The following is a 17,281-nucleotide window of genomic DNA, read 5'->3' as shown; positions in this document are numbered from 1 at the left end:
TTAGTGCTGGTATGATCCCTCATGTTTCATTCTGTACTGCAAATACATACACTCTTTCTCCTCCCATCCCCCCTCCCGTCATTTGTTTCCTTGTGCGTGCTCTCTGCATATCTCTTTCTCGTTCTAATATCAAGTAATATGCCCCGGCACCGTGACTCACCTTTGTAAATGAACAAGCGGTTTATAATTCCATTCGCGCGTAATGTCGAACAACCCTTCCGAAAAAAATAGGTGCAACACGAGGGCTTCCCAGGTGGTCACCCATCCGAGTATTACTTTCGCCCAAGAACACTTAACTGCAGAGTTCTGATGGGATCCGGAGCTTTAGTGCTGGTATGATCGCACCTGTTTAATTTTGCGCTGCAAATACATACACTCCTTCTCTTTTCTTCCCCCTCCCGTCATTTGTTTCCTTGTACGTTCACACTTCACCTCTCATTCTCGTTCTAATATCGATTGAAATGCCCCTGCTTCTTGACTCACATTTGCGTATAAACCAGCGGACCTTAGTTCTAGACGCGCGTAACGTCGAACGACCCGTCTGAAAAAAAATTGGTGCGACACGAGAACTTCCCAGGAGGTCAACCATCCAAGTACTAATCTCGCCTAAGCACACTTAACTGCAGAGTTCGGATGGGATCCGGGGCTTTAGTGCTGGTATGATCGCACCTGTTTAGTTTTGCGCTGCAAATACATACACTCCTTCTTCCCTCCCCCCCTCCCATCATTTGTTTCCTTGTGCGTTCACACTGCACCTCTCCTTCTCGTTCTAATATCGATTAAAATGCCCCTGATTCTTGACTCACATTTGCGTATAAACCAGCGGACCCTAGTTCCAGTCGCACATAACGTCGAACGACCCATCTGAAAAAAAATTGTTGCTATACGAGGACTTCCCAAGAGGTCACCCATCCGAGTACTACTCTCGCCCAAGCACGCTTAACTGCAGAGTAATGATGGGATCCAGTGCATTAGTGCTGGTATGATGCCACTTGTTTAATTTTGCGCTTCAAATACATACACTCCTTCCCTTTTCTTCCTCCTCCCGTAATTTGTTTCCTTGTGCGTACGCACTGCACCTCCCGTACTCGTTCTAATATCAAGTAAAATGCTACAGCGCCGTGACTCACATTTGCGAATAAACCTGAGGACCATAATTCAAGTCGCGCATAACATCGAAAGAATCATCTGCAAAAAAATGGGTGCAACACGAGGACTTCACAAGAAAATGGGTGAAATATAAGGACTTCGCAGGAGGTAACCCATGCTAGTACTACTCTCGCCCAAGCACCCTTACCTACGGAGTTCTGATAGAATCCGTTGCATTAGTGCTGGTATGATCGCACCTGTTTCATTTCGTGCTGAAAATACATACACTCCTTCTCCTTCTCCTTCCCCCCCCTCCCATCAATTGTTTCCTTGTGCGTTCACACTGCACCTCTCCTTCTTGTTCTAATATCGATTAAAATGCCCCTGATTCTTGACTCACATTTGCGTATAAACCAGCGGAACCTTATTCCAGCCACGTGTAACGTCGAACGACCCGTCTGAAAAAAAATTGGTGCGAAACGAGGACTTCCCAGGAGGTCACCAATCCGAGTACTACTCTCGCCCAAGCACACTTAACTGCGGAGTTCTGATGGGATCCGGCGCATTAGTGCTGGTATGATCGCACCCCTTTAATTCCGCGCTGCAAATACATAAACTCCTTCTCCTTTCTTTCCCCACCCGTCATTTGTTTCCTTGTGCGTGCGCACTGCACCTCCCGTGCTCGTTCTAATATCAATAAAATGCTAAGGTGCCGTGACTAATATTTGTGAATGAACCCGAGGACCATAATTCAAGTCGCACTTATCGTCGAAAGAATCATCTGCAAAAAAATGGGTGCAACAGGTGGACTTCCTAAGAAAATGGGTGAAATATAAGGACTTCGCAGGAGGTCACCCATCCTAGTGCTACTCTCGCCCAAGCACCCTTAACTTGCGGAGTTCTGATAGAATACGTTGCATTGGTGCTGGTATGATTGCTCATGTTTCATTCTGCGCTGCAAATAGATACACTTTTTCTCCCTCCATCCCCCCTCCCATCATTTGTTTCCTTGTGCGTGCACTCTGCATCTTTCCTTCTCGTTCTAATATCGATTAAAATGCCCCTGCTTCTTGACTCACATTTGCGTATAAACCAGTAGACCCTAGTTCTAGTCGTGCGTAACGTCGAACGACCCGTCTGAAAAAAAAATTAATGCGACACGAAGACTTTCCAGGAGGTCACCCATCCGAGTACTACTCTCGCCCAAGCACCCTTAACTGCGGAGTTCTGATAGAATCCGTTGCATTAGTGCTGGTATGATCCCTCATGTTTCATTTTGCACTGCAAATACATACACTCTTTCTCCTCCCATCCCCCCTCCCGTCATTTGTTTCCTTGTGCGTGCACTCTACATCTCTCTTTCTCGTTCTAATATCAAGTAATATGCCCCGGCACCGTGACTCACCTTTGCAAATGAACCAGCGGTTTATAATTCCATTCACGCGTAACGTCGAACAACCAATCCGAAAAAAAATAGGTGCAACACGAGGGCTTCCCAAGTGGTCACCCATCCGAGTACTACTCTCGCCCAAGCACACCTAACTGCGGAGTTCTGATGGGATCCGAGGCTTTAGTGCTGGTATGATCGCACCTGTTTAATTTCGCGCTGTAAATACATACACTCCTTCTCCTTTCTTCCCCCTCTCGTCATTTGTTTCCTTGAGCGTTCACACTTCACCTCTCATTCTCGTTCTAATGTCGATTAAAATGCCCCTGCTTCTTGACTCACATTTGCGTATAAACCAGCGGACCCTAGTTCCAGACGCGCGTAACATCGAAGGATTAATCTGAAAAAAAATTGGTGCGACACGAGGACTTCCCAGGAGGTCAACCATCCGAGTACTAATCTCGCCAAAGCACACTTAACTGCGGAGTTCTAATGGGATCCGGGGCTTTAGTGCTGGTATGATCTCACCTGTTTAGTTTCGCGCTGCAACTACGTACACTCCTTCTGTTTTCTTTCCCCTCCCGTCATTTGTTTCCTTGTGCGTGCACGCTGTACCTCCTGTTCTCGTTCTAATATCAAGTAAAATGCTACAGCGTCGTGACTCACATTTGCGAATAAACCTGAGGACCATAATTCAAGTCGTGCGTAACGTCGAAAGAATCATCTGAAAAAAAATGGGTGCAACACGAGGACTTCACAAGAAAATGGGTGAAACATAAGGACTTCGCAGGAGGTAACCCATGCTATTACTACTCTCGCACAAGCACCCTTACCTACGGAGTTCTGATAGAATCCGTTGCATTAGTGCTGGTATGATCGCACCTGTTTCATTCTGCGCTGCAAATACAAACACTTTTTCTCCTTCCCTCCCCCTCCCATCAATTGTTTCTTTGTGCGTGAACTCTGCATCTCTCATTCTCGTTCTAATATCGATTAAAATGCTCCTGCTTCTTGACTCACATTTGCGTATAAACCAGTGGACCCTAATTCCAGTCGCGCGTAATGGCGAACGACCCGTCTGAAAAAAAAATTAGTGCAACACGAGGACTTCAAAGGAGGTCACCCATCCGAGTACTACTCTCGCCCAAGCACCCTTAACTGCGGATTTCTAATGGGATCCGGTGCATTAGTGCTGGTATGATCGCACCTGTTTAATGTTGGGCTGCAAATACATAAATTCCTTGCCCATTCTTCCCCCTCCCGTCATTTGTTTCCTTGTGCGTGCGCACTGCACATCTCGTTCTCGTTCAAATATCAAGTAAAATGCCACGGCGCCGCGACTCACATTTGCGAATAAATCTGCGGAACATAATTACATTCGCGCGTAACGTCAAACGGCACATCTGAAAAAAAGAAAATGGGTGCAACACGAGAACTTCCCACGAGGTAACCCATCATTGTACTACTTTCCCCAAAGCACACTTAACTGCGGAGTTCTGATGGAATCCGGTGCATTTGTGCTGGTATGATCGCACCTGTTTAATTTTGCGCTGTAAATACATAAACTCATTCCGCTTTCTTCCCCCTCCCGTCATTTGTTTCCTTGTGCGTGCGCACTGCACCTCCCGTTCTCGTTCTAATATCAAGTAAAATGCTACAGCACCGTGACTAACATTTGCGAATAAACCTGAGGACCATAATACAAGTCGCGCGTAACATCGAAAGAATCGTCTACAAAAAAATGGGTGTAACACGAGAACTTCACAAAAAAATGGGTGAAATATAAGGACTTCGCAGGAGGTAACCCATGCTAGTACTACTCTCGCCCAAGCACCCTTACCTACGGAGTTCTGATAGAATCCGTTGCATTAGTGCTGGTATGATCGCACCTGTTTCATTTCGCGCTGCAAATACATACACTCCTTCTCCTTTCTTCCCCCTCCCATCATTTGTTTCCTCGTGCATGCGCACTGCACCTCTCGTTCTCGTTCAAATATTAGGTAAAATGCCACGGCGCCGTGACTCACATTTGCGAATAAATCTGCGGACCATAATTAAAGTCGCGCGTAACGTCGAACGGCACATCTGAAAAAAAAAATGGGCGCAACACGAGAACTTCCCAGGAGGTAACCCATCATTGTACTACTTTCGCCAAAGCACACATAACTGCGGAGTTCTGATGGGATCCGGTGCATTTGTGCTGGTGTGACCGCACATGTTTAATTTCGTGCTGAAAATACATCCACTCCTTCTTCCCTCCGCCCCTCCCATCATTTGTTTCCTTGTGCGTTCACATTGCACCTCTCCTTCTCGTTCTAATATCGATTAAAATGCCCCTGATTCTTGACTCACATTTGCGTATAAACCAGCGGACCATAGTTCCAGTCGCGCGTAACGTCGAACGACCCATCTGAAAAAAAATTGTTGCGATACGAGGACTTTCCAAGAGGTCACCCATCCGAGTACTACTCTCGCCCAAGCACACTTAACTGCAGAGTTCTGATGGGATCCAGAGTATTATTGCTGGTATGATGCCACTTGTTTAATTTTGCGCTTCAAATACATAAACTCCTTCTCTTTTCTTCCTCCTCCCGTCATTTGTTTCCTTGTGCGTGCGCACTGCACCTCCCGTACTCGTTCTAATATCATGTAAAATGCCACGGTGCCGTGACTCACATTTGCGAATAAACTTGCGGACCATAAATCAAGTCGCGCGTAACGTCGAAAGAATCATCTGCAAAAAGATGGGTGCAACACGAGGATCTCCCAAGAAAATGGATGAAATATAAGGACTTCGCAGGAGGTCACCCATCCGAGTACTTTTCTCGCCCAAGCACCCTTAACTGCGGAGTTCTGATAGAATCCATTGCATTAGTGCTGGTATGATCCCTCATGTTTCATTCTACACTGCAAATATATACACTCTTTCTCCTCCCATCCCCCCTCCCGTCATTTGTTTCCTTGTGCGTGCACTCTGCATCTCTCTCTCTCGTTCAAATATCAAGTAATATGCTCCGGCACCGTGACTCACCTTTGCAAATGAACCAGCGGTTTATAATTCCATTCGCGCGTAACGTCGAACAACCCATCCGAAAAAAAATAGGTGCAACACGAGAACTTCACAAGAAAATGGGTGAAATATAAGGACTTCGCAGGAGGTCACCCATCAGAGTACTACTCTCGCCAAAGCACACTTAACTGCGGAGTTCTGATGGTATCCGGTGCATTAGTGGTTGTATGATCGCACCCGTTTAATTTCGCGCTGCAAATACATAAACTCCTTCTCCTTTCTTCCCCCTCCCGTCATTTGTTTCCTTGTGCGTGCGCACTGCACCTCCCGTGCTCGTTCTAATATCAAAGTAAAATGCTACGGTACCGTGACTCACATTTGCGAATAAACCTGAGGACCATAATTCAAGTCATGCGTATCGTCGAAAGAATCATCTGCAAAAAAATGGGTGCAACACGAGGACTTCCTAAGAAAATGGGTGAAATATAACGACTTCGCAGGAGGTCACCCATCCTAGTGCTACTCTCGCCCAAGCACCCATAACTTGCGGAGTTCTGATAGAATCCGTTGCATTGGTGCTTGTATGATTGCTCATGTTTCTTTCTGCGCTGCAAATACATAAACTTTTTCTCCCTCCACCCCCCCTCCCGTCATTTGTTTCCTTGTGCGTGCACTCTGCATCTCTCATTCTCGTTCTAATATCGATTAAAATGCCCCTGCTTCTTGACTCACATTTACGTATAAACCAGTGAACCCTAGTTCCAGTCACGCGTAACGTCGAACGACCCGTCTGAAAAAAAAAATTAGTGGGACAAGAGGACTTCCCAGGAGGTCACCCATCCGAGTACTACTCTCGCCCAAGCACACTTAACAGCGAAGTTATGATGGGATCCGGTGCATTAGTGCTGGTATGATCGAACCTGTTTAATTTCGCGCTGCAAATACATAAACTCCTTCTCCTTTCTTCCCCCTCCCGTCTTTTCTTTCCTTGTGTGTGCGCACTGCACCTCTCGTTCTCGTTCAAGTATCAAGTAAAATACCACGGCGCCGTGACTCACATTTGCGAATAAATCTGCGCACCATAATTAAAGTCGCGCGTAACGTCGAATGGCACATCTGCAAAAAGAAAATGGGTGCAACACGAGAACTTCCCAGGAGGTAACCCATCATTGTACTACTTTCGCCAAAGCACACTTAACTGCAGAGTTCTGATGGGATCCGGTGCATTTGTGCTGGTATGATCGCACCCATTTAATTCCGCGCTGCAAATACATAAACTCCTTCTCCTTTCTTCTCCCTCCCGTCATTTGTTTCCTTGTGCGTGCGCACTGCACCTCCCGTGCTCGTTCTAATATCAAGTAAAATGTTACGGTGCCGTGACTCATATTTGCGAATAAACCTGAGGACCATAATTCAAGTCAGGCGTATCGTCGAAAGAATCATCTGCAAAAAAATGGGTGCAACACGTGGACTTCCTAAGAAAATGGGTGAAATATAAGGACTTCGCAGGAGGTCACCCATCCTAGTGCTACTCTCGCCCAAGCACCCTTAACTTGCGGAGTTCTGATAGAATCCGTTGCATTGGTGCTGGTATGATTGCTCATGTTTCATTCTGCGCTGCAAATACATACACTTTTTCTCCCTCCACCCCCCCTCCCGTCATTTGTTTCCTTGTGCGTGAACTCTGCATCTCTCATTCTCGTTCTAATATCGATTAAAATGCCCCTGCTTCTTGACTCACATTTGCGTATAAACCAGTGGACCCTAGTTCCAGTCGCGCGTAACGTCGAACGACCCGTTTGAAAAGAAAAATTAGTGCGACACGAGGACTTCGCAGGAGGTCTCCAATCTGAGTACTACTCTCGCCCAAGGACACTTAACTGCGCATTTCTGATGGGATCCGGTGCATTAGTGCTGGTATGATCGCATCTGTTTAATTTCGCGCTACAAATGCATAAACTCCTTATCATTTCTTCCCCTTCCCGTCATTTGTTTCCTTGTGCGTGCGCGCTGCACCTCTCTTTCTTGTTCAAATATCAAGTAAAATGCCACGGCGCCATGACTCACATTTGCGAATAAATCTGCGGACCATAATTAAAGTCGCGCGTAACGTCGAACGGCACATCTGAAAAAAAAAAAATGGGTGCAACACGAGAACTTCCCATGAGGTAACCCATCATTGTACTACTTTCGCCAAAGCACACTTAACTGCGGAGTTCTGATGGGATCCGGTGCGTTTGTGCTGGTGTGACCGCACCTTATAATTTCGTGCTGAAAATACATACACTCCTTCTTCCCTCCCCCCTCCCATCATTTGTTTCCTTGTGCGTTCACACTGCACCTCTCCTTCTCGTTCTAATATCGATTAAAATGCCCCTGCTTCTTGACTCACATTTGCGTATAAACCAGCGGAACATAGTTCCAGTCGCGTGTAACGTCGAACGACCCATCTGCAAAAAAATTGTTGCGATACGAGAACTTCCCAAGAGGTCACCCATCCGAGTACTACTCTCGCCCAAGCACGTTTAACTGTAGAGTTCTGATGGGATCCAGTGCATTAGTGCTGGTATGATGCCACTTGTTTAATTTTGCGCTTCAAATACATACACTCCCTCTCTTTTATTCGAGCTCCCGTCATTTGTTTCCTTGTGCGTGCGTACTACACCTCCCGTACTCGTTTTAATATCAAGTAAAATGCCACGGCGCCGTGACTCACATTTGCGAATAAACCTGCGGACCATAAATCAAGTCGCGCGTAACGTCAAAAGAATCATCTGCAAAAAGATGGGTGCAACACGAGGACCTCCCAAGAAAATGGGTGAAATATAAGGACTTCGCAGGTGGTCACCCATCCGAGTACTTTTCTCGGCCAAGCACCCTTAACTGCGGAGTTCTGATAGAATCCGTTGCATTAGTGCTGGTATGATCCCTCATGTTTCATTCTGCACTGCAAATACATACACTCTTTCTTCTTCTATCCCCCCTCCTGTCATTTGTTTCCTTGTGCGTGCACTCTGCATCTCTCTTTCTCGTTCTAATACCAAGTAATATGCCCCGGCACCGTGACTAACCTTTGCAAATGAACCAACGGTTTATAATTCTATTCGCGCGTAACATCGAACAACCCACCCGAAAAAAAAATAGGTGCAACACGAGGGCTTCCTAAGTGGTCACCCATCCGAGTACTACTCTCGCCCAAGAACACTTAACTGCGGAGTTCTGATGGGATCCGGAGCTTTAGTGCTGGTATGATCGCACCTGTTTAATTTCGCGCTGCAAATACATACACTCCTTCTCTTTTCTTCCCCCTCCCGTCATTTGTTTCCTTGTGCGTTCACACTTCACCTCTCATTCTCGTTCTAATATCGATTAAAATGCCCCTACTTCTTGACTCACATTTGCGTATAAACCAGCGGACCCGAGTTCCAGACGCGCGTAACGTTGAACGACCCGTCTGAAAAAAAAAAATTGGTGCGACACGAGGACTTCACAAGAAAATTGGTGAAATAAAAGGACTTCGCAGGAGATAACCCATGCTAGTACTACTCTCGCTCAAGTACCCTTACCTACGGAGTTCTGATAGAATCCGTTGCATTAGTGCTGGTATGATCGCACCTATTTTATTTCATGCTGAAAATACATACACTCCTTTTCCTTCCCTCCCCCTCCCATCAATTGTTTCCTTGTGCGTTCACACTGCACATCTCCTTCTCGTTCTAATATCGATTAAAATGCCCCTGATTTTTTACTCACATTTGAGTATAAACCAGCGGACCCTAGTTTCAGTCGCGCGTAACGTCGAACGACCCGTCTGAAAAAAAAATTGGTGCGAAAAGAGGACTTCCCAGGAGGTCACCCATCCGAGTACTACTCTCGCCCAAGAACACTAAACGGCGGAGTTCTGATGGGATCCGGTGCATTAGTGCTGGTATAATCACACCCGTTTAATTCCGCGCTACAAATACATAAACTCCTTCTCCTTTCTTCCCCCTCCCGTCATTTGTTTCCTTGTGCGTGCGCACTGCACCTCCCGTTCTCGTTCACATATCAAGTAAAATGCCAAAGCGCCGTGACTCACATTTGCGAATAAACCTGAGGACCATAATTCAATTCGCGCGTAACGTCGAAAGAATCATCTGCAAAAAAATGAGTGCAACACGAGGACTTCACAAGAAAATGGGCGAAATATAAGGACTTCGCAGGAGGTAACCCATGCTAGTACTACTCTCGCCCAAGCACCCTTACCTACGGAGTTCTGATAGAATCCGTTGCATTAGTGCTGGTATGATCGCACCTGTTTCATTTTGTGCTGAAAATACATACACTCCTTCTCCTTCCCTCCCCCTCCCATCGATTGTTTCCTTGTGCGTTCACACTGCACCTCTCCTTCTCGTTCTAATATCGATTAAAATGCCCCTGCTTCTTGACTCACATTTGCGTATAAACCAACGGACCCTAGTTCCAGTCGCGCGTAATGTCGAACGACCTATCTGAAAAAAAATTGTTGCGATACGAGGACTTCCCAGGAGGTCACCCATCCGAGTACTACTCTCGCCCAAGCACAGTTAACTGCGGAGTTTTGATGGGATCCGGTGCATTAGTGCTGGTATGATAGCACCCGTTTAATTTCGCGCTGTAAATACATAAATTCCTTCTCCTTTCTTCCCCCTCCCGTCATTTGTTTCCTTGTGCGTGCGCACTGCACATCCCGTGCTCGTTCTAATATCAAGTAAAATACTACGGTGCCGTGACTCACATTTGCGAATAAACCTGAGGACCATAATTCAAGTCGCGCGTATCGTCGAAAGAATCATCTGCAAAAAAATGGGTGCAACACGAGAACTTCCTAAGAAAATGGGTGAAATATAACGACTTCGGGGGAGGTCATCCATCCTAGTGCTACTCTCGCCCAAACACCCTTAACTTGCGGAGTTCTGATAGAACCCGTTGCAATGGTGCTGGTATGATTGCTCATGTTTCATTCTGCGCTGCAAATACATACACTTTTTCTCCCTCCATCCCCCCTCCCTTCATTTGTTTCCCTGTGCATACACTCTGCATCTCTCATTCTCGTTCTAATATCAAGTACTATGCCCCGGCACCGTCACTCACCTTTGCAAATGAACCAGCGGTTTATAATTCCATTCGAGCGTAACGTCGAACAACCCATCCGAAAAAAAATATGTGCAAGACGAGGGCTTCCCAAGTGGTCACCCATCCGAGTACTACTCTTGGCCAGGCACACTAAACTGCGGAGTTCTGATGGGATCCGGAGCTTTAGTGCTGGTATGATCGCACCTCCCGTCATTTGTTTCCTTGTGCGTGCGCATTGCACCTCCCGTTCTCGTTCTAATATCAAGTAAAATGCTACAGCGCCGTGACTCACATTTGCGAATAAACCTGAGGACCATAATTCAAGTCGCGCGTAACGTCGAAAGAATCATCTGCAAAAAAATGGGTGCAACACGAGGACTTCACAAGAAAATGGGTTAAATATAAGGACTTCGCAGGAGGTAACCCATGCTAGTACTACTCTCGCCCAAGCACCCTTACCTACGGAGTTCTGATAGAATCCGAAGCATTTGTGCTGGTATGATCGCACCTGTTTCATTTCGTGCTGAAAATACATACACTCCTCCTTCCCTCCCCCTCCCATCAATTGTTTCCTTGTGCATTCACACTGCACCTCTCCTTCTCGTTCTAATATCGATTAAAATGCCCCTGCTTCTTGAGTCACAATTGCGTATAAACCAGCGGACCCCAGTTCCAGTCACGCGTAACGTCGAACGACCCGTCTGAAAAAAAATTAGTGCGACACGAGAACTTCCCAGGAGGTCACCCATCCGAGTACTACTCTCGCCCAAGCGCACTTAACTGCGGAGTTCTGATGGGATCCGGTGCATTAGTGCTGGTATGATCGCACCTCTTTAATTTTGCGCTGCAAATACATAAACTCATTCCCCTTTCTTCCCCCTCCCGTCATTTGTTTCCTTGTGCGTGCACACTGCACCTCCTGTGCTCGTTCTTATATCAAGTAAAATGCTACTGTGTCGTGACTCACATTTGCGAATAAACCTGAGGACCATAATTCAAGTCGCGCGTATCGTCGAAAGAATCATCTGCAAAAAAAGGGGTGCAACACGAGGACTTCCTAAGAAAATGGGTGAAATATAAGGACTTCGCAGGAGGTCACCCATCATAGTGCTACTCTCGCCCAAACACCCTTAACTTGCGGAGTTCTGATAGAATCCGTTGCATTGGTGCTGCTATGATTGCTCATGTTTCATTCTGCGCTGCAAATACATACACTTTTTCTCCCTCCATCCCCCCTCCCGTCATTTGTTTCCTTGTGCGTGCACTCTGTATCTCTCCTTCTTGTTCTAATATCGATTAAAATGCCCCTGCTTATTTACTCACATTTGCGTTTAAACCAGTGGATCCTAGTTCCAGTCGCGCATAACGTCGAACGACCTGTCTGAAAAAAAAAATTAGTGCGACGCGAGGACATTCCCAGGAGGTCACTCATCCGAGTACTAATCTCGCCCAAGCACACTTCACTGCGGAGTTCTGATGGGATCCGGTGCATTAGTGCTGGTATGATCAAACCTATTTAATTTTGCGATGTAAATACATAAACTCATTCCCCTTTCTTCCCCCTCCCGTCATTTGTTTCCTTAAGCGTGCGCACTGCATCTCCCGTTCTCATTCTAATATCAAGTAAAATGCTACAGCGCCGTGACTCACATTTGCGAATAAACCTGAGGACCATAATTCAAGTCGCGCGTATCGTCGAAAGAATCATCTGCAAAAAAATGGGTGCAACACGAGGACTTCCTAAGAAAATGGGTGAAACATAAGGACTTCGCAGGAGGTCACCCATCCTAGTGCTACTCTCGCCCAAGCATCCTTAATTTGCGGAGTTCTGATAGAATCCGTTGCATTGGCGCTGGTATGATTGCTCATGTTTCATTCTGCGCTTTAAATACATACACTTTTTCTCCCTCAATCCCCCCTCCCGTTATTTGTTTCCTTGTGCGTGCACTCTGCATCTCTCGTTCTAATATCGATTAAAATGCCTCTGCTTCTTGATTCACATTTGCGTATAAATCAGTAGACCCTAGTTCCAGTCGCGCGTAACGTCGAACAACCCGTCAGAAAAAAAAAATTAGTGCAAGACGAGGACTTCCCAGGAGGTCACCCATCCGAGTACTACTCCCGCCCAAGCACACTTAACTGCGGAGTTCTGATGGGATCCGATGCATTAGTGATGGTATGATCGCACCTTATTTTTCACGCCACAAATATATAAACTCCTTTTCCTTTCTTCCCCCTCCCGTCATTTGTCTCCTTGTGCGTGCGCACTGCACCTCTCGTTCTCGTTCAAATATAAAGTAAAATGCCACGGCGCCGTGACTCACATTTGCGAATAAATATGCGGACCATAATTAAAGTCGCGCGTAACGTCGAACGGCACATCTAAAGAAAAAAAAAAGGTGCAACACGAGAACTTCACCAGAAAATGGGTGAAATATAAGGACTTCGCAGGAGGTAACCCATGCTAGTACTACTCTCGCCCAAGCACCCTTACCTACGGAGTTCTGATAGAATCCGTTGCATTAGTGCTGGTATGATCGCACCTGTTTCATTTCGTGCTGAAAATACATACAATCCTTCTCCTTCCCTCCCCCGCCCATCAATTGTTTCCTTGTGCGTTCACACTGCACCTCTCCTTCTCGTTCTAATATCGATTAAAATGCCCCTGCTTCTTGACTCACATTTGCGTATAAACCAGCGGACCCTAGTTCCAGTCGGACGTAACGGCGAACGACCCGCTTGAAAAAAAATTGGTGCTGCACGAGGACTTCCCAAGAGGTCACCCATCCGAGTACTACTCTCGCCCAAGCATACTTAACTACGAAGTTCTGATGGGATCCGGTGCATTAGTGCTGGTATGATCGCACCTGTTTAATTTTGCGCTGCAAATACATAAACTCCTTCTCCTTTTTTCCCCCTCCCGTCATTTGTTTCCTTTTGCGTGCGCACTGTACCTCTCGTTCTCGTTCAAATATCAAGTAAAATGCTACGGCACCGTGACTCACATTTGCGAATAAATCTCCAGACCATAATTAAAGTCGTGCGTAACGTCGAACGGCACATCTGAAAAAAAGAAAATGGGTGCAACACGAGAACTTCCCACGAGGTAACCCATCATTGTACTACTTTCGCCAAAGCACACTTAACTACGGAGTTCTGATGGGATTCGGCGCATTTGTGCTGGTATGATCGCACCTGTTTAATTTCGCGCTGCAAATACATACACTCATTCCCCTTTCTTCCCCCTCCCGTCATTTGTTTCCTTTTACGTGCGCACTGCACCTCCCGTTCTGGTTCTAATATCAAGTAAAATGCCACGGCGCCGTGACTCACATTTGCGTATAAACTAGTGGACCCTAGTTCCAGCCGCGTGTAACGTCGAACGACCCGTCTGAAAAAAAATTTAGTGCGACACGAAGACTTCCCAAGAGGTCACACATCCGAGTACTACCTCGCGCAAGCACACTTAACTGCGGAGTTCTGACGGGATCCGGTGCATTAGTGCTGGTATGATCGCACCCGTTTAATTCCACGCTGCAAATACATAAACTTCTTCTCCTTTCTTCCCCCTCCCGTCATTTGTTTCCTTGTGCGTGCGCACTGCACCTCCCGTGCTCGTTCTAATATCAAGTAAAATGCTACGGTGCCATGACTCACATTTGCGAATAAACTTGAGGACCATAATTCAAGTCGCGCATAACATCAAAAGAATCATCTGCAAAAATATGGGTGCAACATGAGGACCTCCCAAGAAAATGGGTGAAATATAAGGACTTCGCAGGAGGTCACCCATCCGAGTACTTTTCTCCCCCAAGCACCCTTAACTGCGGAGTTCTGATAGGATCCGTTGCATTAGTGCTGGTATGATCCCTCATGTTTCATTCTGCACTGCAAATACATACACTCTTTCTCCTTCCATCCCCCCTCCCGTCATTTGTTTCCTTGTGCGTGCACTCTGCATCTCTCTTTCTCGTTCTAATATAAAGTAATATGCCCCGGCACCGTGACTCACCTTTGCAATGGAACCAGCGGTTTATAATTCCATTCGCGCGTAACGTCGAACAACCCATCCGAAAAAAAATTGGTGCAACACGAGGGCTTCCCAAGTGGTCACCCATCCGAGTACTACGCTCGCCCAAGCACACTTAACTGCGGAGTTCTGATGGGATCCGGAGCTTTAGTGCTGGTATGATAGCTCCTGTTGAATTTCGTGCTGCAAATACAAAAACCCCTTCTCCTTTCTTCCCCCTCCCGTCATTTGTTTCCTTGTGCGTTAACACTTCACCTCTCATTCTCGTTCTAATATCGATTAAAATGCCCTTGCTTCTTGACTCACATTTGCGTATAAACCAGCGGGCCCTAGTTCCAGACGCGCGTAACGTCGAAAGACCCGTCTGAAAAAAAATTGGTGCGACACAAGGACTTCCCAGGAGGTCACCCATTCGAGTACTAATCTCGCCCAAGCACACTTCACTGCGGAGTTCTGATGGGATCCGGTGCATGAGTGCTGGTATGATCGCACCTGTTTAATTTCGCGCTGCAAATACATAAACTCATTCCCCTTTCTTCCCCCTCCCGTCATTTGTTTCCTTGTGCATGTGCACTGCACCTCCCGTTCTCGTTATAATATCAAGTAAAATGCTACAGCGTCGTGAATCACATTTGTGAATAAACTTGAGGACCATAATTCAAGTCGCGCTAACGTCGAAAGAATCATCTGCAAAAAAATGGGTGCAACACGAGGACTTCACAAGAAAATAGGTGAAATATAAGGACTTCGCAGGAGGTAACCCATGCTAGTACTACTCTCACCCAAGCATCCTTACCTACGGAGTTCTGATAGAGTCCGTTGCATTAGTGCTGGTATGATCGGACCTGTTTAATTCCGCGCTGCAAATACATACACTCCTTCTCCTTTCTTCCCCCTCCCGTCATTTGTTTCCTTGTGCGTGCACACTGCACCTCTCGTTCTCGTTCAAATATCAAGTAAAATGCCACGGTGCCGTGACTCACAATTGCGAATAAATCTGCGGACCATAATTAAAGTCGCGCGTAACGTCGAACGGCACATCTGAAAAAAAGAAAATGGGTGCAACACGAGAACTTCCCAGGAGGTAATCCATCATTGTACTACTTTCGCCATAGCACACTTAACTGCGGAGCTCTGATGGGATCCGGTGCATTTGTGCTGGTGTGACCGCACCTGTTTAATTTCGTGCTGAAAATACATACACTCTATCTTCCCTCCCCCCCTCCCATCATTTGTTTCCTTGTGCGTTCACACTGCACCTCTCATTCTCGTTCTAATATCGATTAAAATGCCCCTGATTCTTGATTCACATTTGCGTATAAACCAGCGGACCATAGTTCCAGTCTCGCGTAACGTCGAACGACCCGTTTGAAAAAAAATTTGTGCAACACGAGGACTTCCCAGGTGGTCACCCATCCGAGTACTACTCTCGCCCAAGCACACTTAACTGCAGAGTTCTGATGGGATCCAGTGCATTAGTGCTGGTATGATCGCACCCGTTTAATTTCGCACTGCAAATACATAAACTCCTTCTCCTTTATTCCCCCTCCCGTCATTTGTTTCCTTGTGCGTGCGCACTGCACCTCCCGTGCTCGTTCTAATATCAAGTAAAATGCCACGGCGCCGTGACTCACATTTGCGAATAAACCTGCGGACCATAAATCAACTCACTCGTATCGTCGAAAGAATCATCTGCAAAAAAATAGGTACAACACGAGGACTTCCTAAGAAAATGGGTGAAATATAAGGACTTCGCAGGAAGTCACCCATCCTAGTGCTACTCTCGCCCAAGCACCTTTAACTTGCGGAGTTCTGGTAGAATCCGTTGCATTAGTGCTGGTATGATCCCTCATGTTTCATTCTGTACTACAAATACATACACTCTTTCTCCTCCCATCCCCCCTCCCGTCATTTGTTTCCTTGTGCGTGCACTCTGCATCTTTCTTTCTCATTCTAATATCAAGTAATATGCCCCGGCACCGTGACTCACCTTTGCAAATGAACCAGTGGTTTATAAATCCATTCGCGCGTAACGTCGAACAACCCATCCGAAAAAAAATAGGTGCACCACGAGGGCTTCCCATGTGGTCACCCATCCGAGTACTACTCTCGCCCAAGCACACTTAACTGCGGAGTTCTAATGGGATCCGGAGCTTTAGAGCTGGTATGATCGCACCTATTTAATTTCGCACTGCAAATACATACACTCCTTCTCCTTTCTTCCCCCTCCCGTCATTTGTTTCCTTGTGCGTTCACACTTCACCTCTCATTCTCGTTCTAATATCGATTAAAATGCCCTTGCTTATTGACTCACATTTGCGTATAAACCAGCGGACCCTAGTTCCAGAAGCGCGTAACGTCGAACGACCCGCCTGAAAAAAATTGGTGCGACACGAGGACTTCCCAAGAGGTCACCCATCCGAGTACTAATCTCGCCCACGCACACTTCACTGCGGAGTTCTGATGGGTTCCGGTGCATCAGTGCTGGTGTGATCGCACCTGTTTAATTACGCGCTGCAAATACATAAACTCATTCCCCTTTCTTCCCCCTCCCGTCATTTGTTTCCTTGTGCGTGCGCACTGAACCTCCCGTTCTCGTTCTACTATCAAGTAAAATGCCACGGCGCCGTGACTCACATTTGCGAATAAACCTGAGGACCATAATTCTAGT

At 46.5% G+C, this 17,281-nt stretch overlaps 2 non-coding genes and 31 pseudogenes across 2 annotated transcripts; all 33 read right to left on the bottom strand.

Annotated features, from left to right (window-relative positions):
* Window positions 1-228: 228 nt before the first annotated feature.
* Window positions 229-347, bottom strand: LOC148247330 (5S ribosomal RNA; annotated as a pseudogene).
* Window positions 348-552: 205 nt separating this feature from the next.
* On the bottom strand, window positions 553-671 carry LOC148247329 (5S ribosomal RNA; annotated as a pseudogene).
* Window positions 672-875: 204 nt separating this feature from the next.
* Window positions 876-993, bottom strand: LOC148247328 (5S ribosomal RNA; annotated as a pseudogene).
* A 565-nt stretch (window positions 994-1,558) lies between these two features.
* On the bottom strand, window positions 1,559-1,677 carry LOC148247327 (5S ribosomal RNA; annotated as a pseudogene).
* Window positions 1,678-2,238: 561 nt separating this feature from the next.
* Window positions 2,239-2,356, bottom strand: LOC148247326 (5S ribosomal RNA; annotated as a pseudogene).
* A 207-nt stretch (window positions 2,357-2,563) lies between these two features.
* LOC148247325 (5S ribosomal RNA) lies at window positions 2,564-2,682 on the bottom strand (annotated as a pseudogene).
* Window positions 2,683-2,887: 205 nt separating this feature from the next.
* Window positions 2,888-3,006, bottom strand: LOC148247324 (5S ribosomal RNA; annotated as a pseudogene).
* A 560-nt stretch (window positions 3,007-3,566) lies between these two features.
* Window positions 3,567-3,685, bottom strand: LOC148247323 (5S ribosomal RNA; annotated as a pseudogene).
* A 209-nt stretch (window positions 3,686-3,894) lies between these two features.
* Window positions 3,895-4,013, bottom strand: LOC148247322 (5S ribosomal RNA; annotated as a pseudogene).
* A 561-nt stretch (window positions 4,014-4,574) lies between these two features.
* On the bottom strand, window positions 4,575-4,693 carry LOC148247321 (5S ribosomal RNA; annotated as a pseudogene).
* A 204-nt stretch (window positions 4,694-4,897) lies between these two features.
* LOC148247320 (5S ribosomal RNA) lies at window positions 4,898-5,015 on the bottom strand (annotated as a pseudogene).
* A 591-nt stretch (window positions 5,016-5,606) lies between these two features.
* On the bottom strand, window positions 5,607-5,725 carry LOC148247319 (5S ribosomal RNA; annotated as a pseudogene).
* An 891-nt stretch (window positions 5,726-6,616) lies between these two features.
* LOC148247318 (5S ribosomal RNA) lies at window positions 6,617-6,735 on the bottom strand (annotated as a pseudogene).
* A 563-nt stretch (window positions 6,736-7,298) lies between these two features.
* LOC148247317 (5S ribosomal RNA) lies at window positions 7,299-7,417 on the bottom strand (annotated as a pseudogene).
* A 209-nt stretch (window positions 7,418-7,626) lies between these two features.
* Window positions 7,627-7,745, bottom strand: LOC148247316 (5S ribosomal RNA; annotated as a pseudogene).
* Window positions 7,746-7,947: 202 nt separating this feature from the next.
* Window positions 7,948-8,065, bottom strand: LOC148247315 (5S ribosomal RNA; annotated as a pseudogene).
* A 562-nt stretch (window positions 8,066-8,627) lies between these two features.
* LOC148247314 (5S ribosomal RNA) lies at window positions 8,628-8,746 on the bottom strand. Its single transcript, XR_015815496.1, has one exon. It is a non-coding gene; the product is annotated as a 5S ribosomal RNA (ribosomal RNA).
* A 563-nt stretch (window positions 8,747-9,309) lies between these two features.
* Window positions 9,310-9,428, bottom strand: LOC148247313 (5S ribosomal RNA; annotated as a pseudogene).
* A 559-nt stretch (window positions 9,429-9,987) lies between these two features.
* LOC148247312 (5S ribosomal RNA) lies at window positions 9,988-10,106 on the bottom strand (annotated as a pseudogene).
* A 561-nt stretch (window positions 10,107-10,667) lies between these two features.
* LOC148247311 (5S ribosomal RNA) lies at window positions 10,668-10,786 on the bottom strand (annotated as a pseudogene).
* A 506-nt stretch (window positions 10,787-11,292) lies between these two features.
* On the bottom strand, window positions 11,293-11,411 carry LOC148247310 (5S ribosomal RNA). Its single transcript, XR_015815997.1, has one exon. It is a non-coding gene; the product is annotated as a 5S ribosomal RNA (ribosomal RNA).
* Window positions 11,412-11,974: 563 nt separating this feature from the next.
* On the bottom strand, window positions 11,975-12,094 carry LOC148247309 (5S ribosomal RNA; annotated as a pseudogene).
* A 557-nt stretch (window positions 12,095-12,651) lies between these two features.
* LOC148247308 (5S ribosomal RNA) lies at window positions 12,652-12,770 on the bottom strand (annotated as a pseudogene).
* A 560-nt stretch (window positions 12,771-13,330) lies between these two features.
* LOC148247307 (5S ribosomal RNA) lies at window positions 13,331-13,449 on the bottom strand (annotated as a pseudogene).
* A 209-nt stretch (window positions 13,450-13,658) lies between these two features.
* On the bottom strand, window positions 13,659-13,777 carry LOC148247306 (5S ribosomal RNA; annotated as a pseudogene).
* A 206-nt stretch (window positions 13,778-13,983) lies between these two features.
* Window positions 13,984-14,101, bottom strand: LOC148247305 (5S ribosomal RNA; annotated as a pseudogene).
* Window positions 14,102-14,336: 235 nt separating this feature from the next.
* LOC148247304 (5S ribosomal RNA) lies at window positions 14,337-14,455 on the bottom strand (annotated as a pseudogene).
* A 206-nt stretch (window positions 14,456-14,661) lies between these two features.
* On the bottom strand, window positions 14,662-14,780 carry LOC148247303 (5S ribosomal RNA; annotated as a pseudogene).
* A 205-nt stretch (window positions 14,781-14,985) lies between these two features.
* On the bottom strand, window positions 14,986-15,104 carry LOC148247302 (5S ribosomal RNA; annotated as a pseudogene).
* Window positions 15,105-15,666: 562 nt separating this feature from the next.
* Window positions 15,667-15,785, bottom strand: LOC148247301 (5S ribosomal RNA; annotated as a pseudogene).
* A 204-nt stretch (window positions 15,786-15,989) lies between these two features.
* Window positions 15,990-16,108, bottom strand: LOC148247300 (5S ribosomal RNA; annotated as a pseudogene).
* Window positions 16,109-16,669: 561 nt separating this feature from the next.
* LOC148247299 (5S ribosomal RNA) lies at window positions 16,670-16,788 on the bottom strand (annotated as a pseudogene).
* Window positions 16,789-16,992: 204 nt separating this feature from the next.
* LOC148247298 (5S ribosomal RNA) lies at window positions 16,993-17,111 on the bottom strand (annotated as a pseudogene).
* Window positions 17,112-17,281: the final 170 nt, after the last annotated feature.

The sequence above is a fragment of the Carica papaya genome, chromosome 8 (genome assembly GCF_054855325.1).
Source record: "Carica papaya isolate Zhongbai chromosome 8, ASM5485532v1, whole genome shotgun sequence".
Classification (NCBI taxonomy): domain Eukaryota; kingdom Viridiplantae; phylum Streptophyta; class Magnoliopsida; order Brassicales; family Caricaceae; genus Carica; species Carica papaya.
The sequence above is the reverse complement of the archived record's forward strand: the minus strand, read 5'-3'. Positions and strand labels throughout refer to the sequence as shown.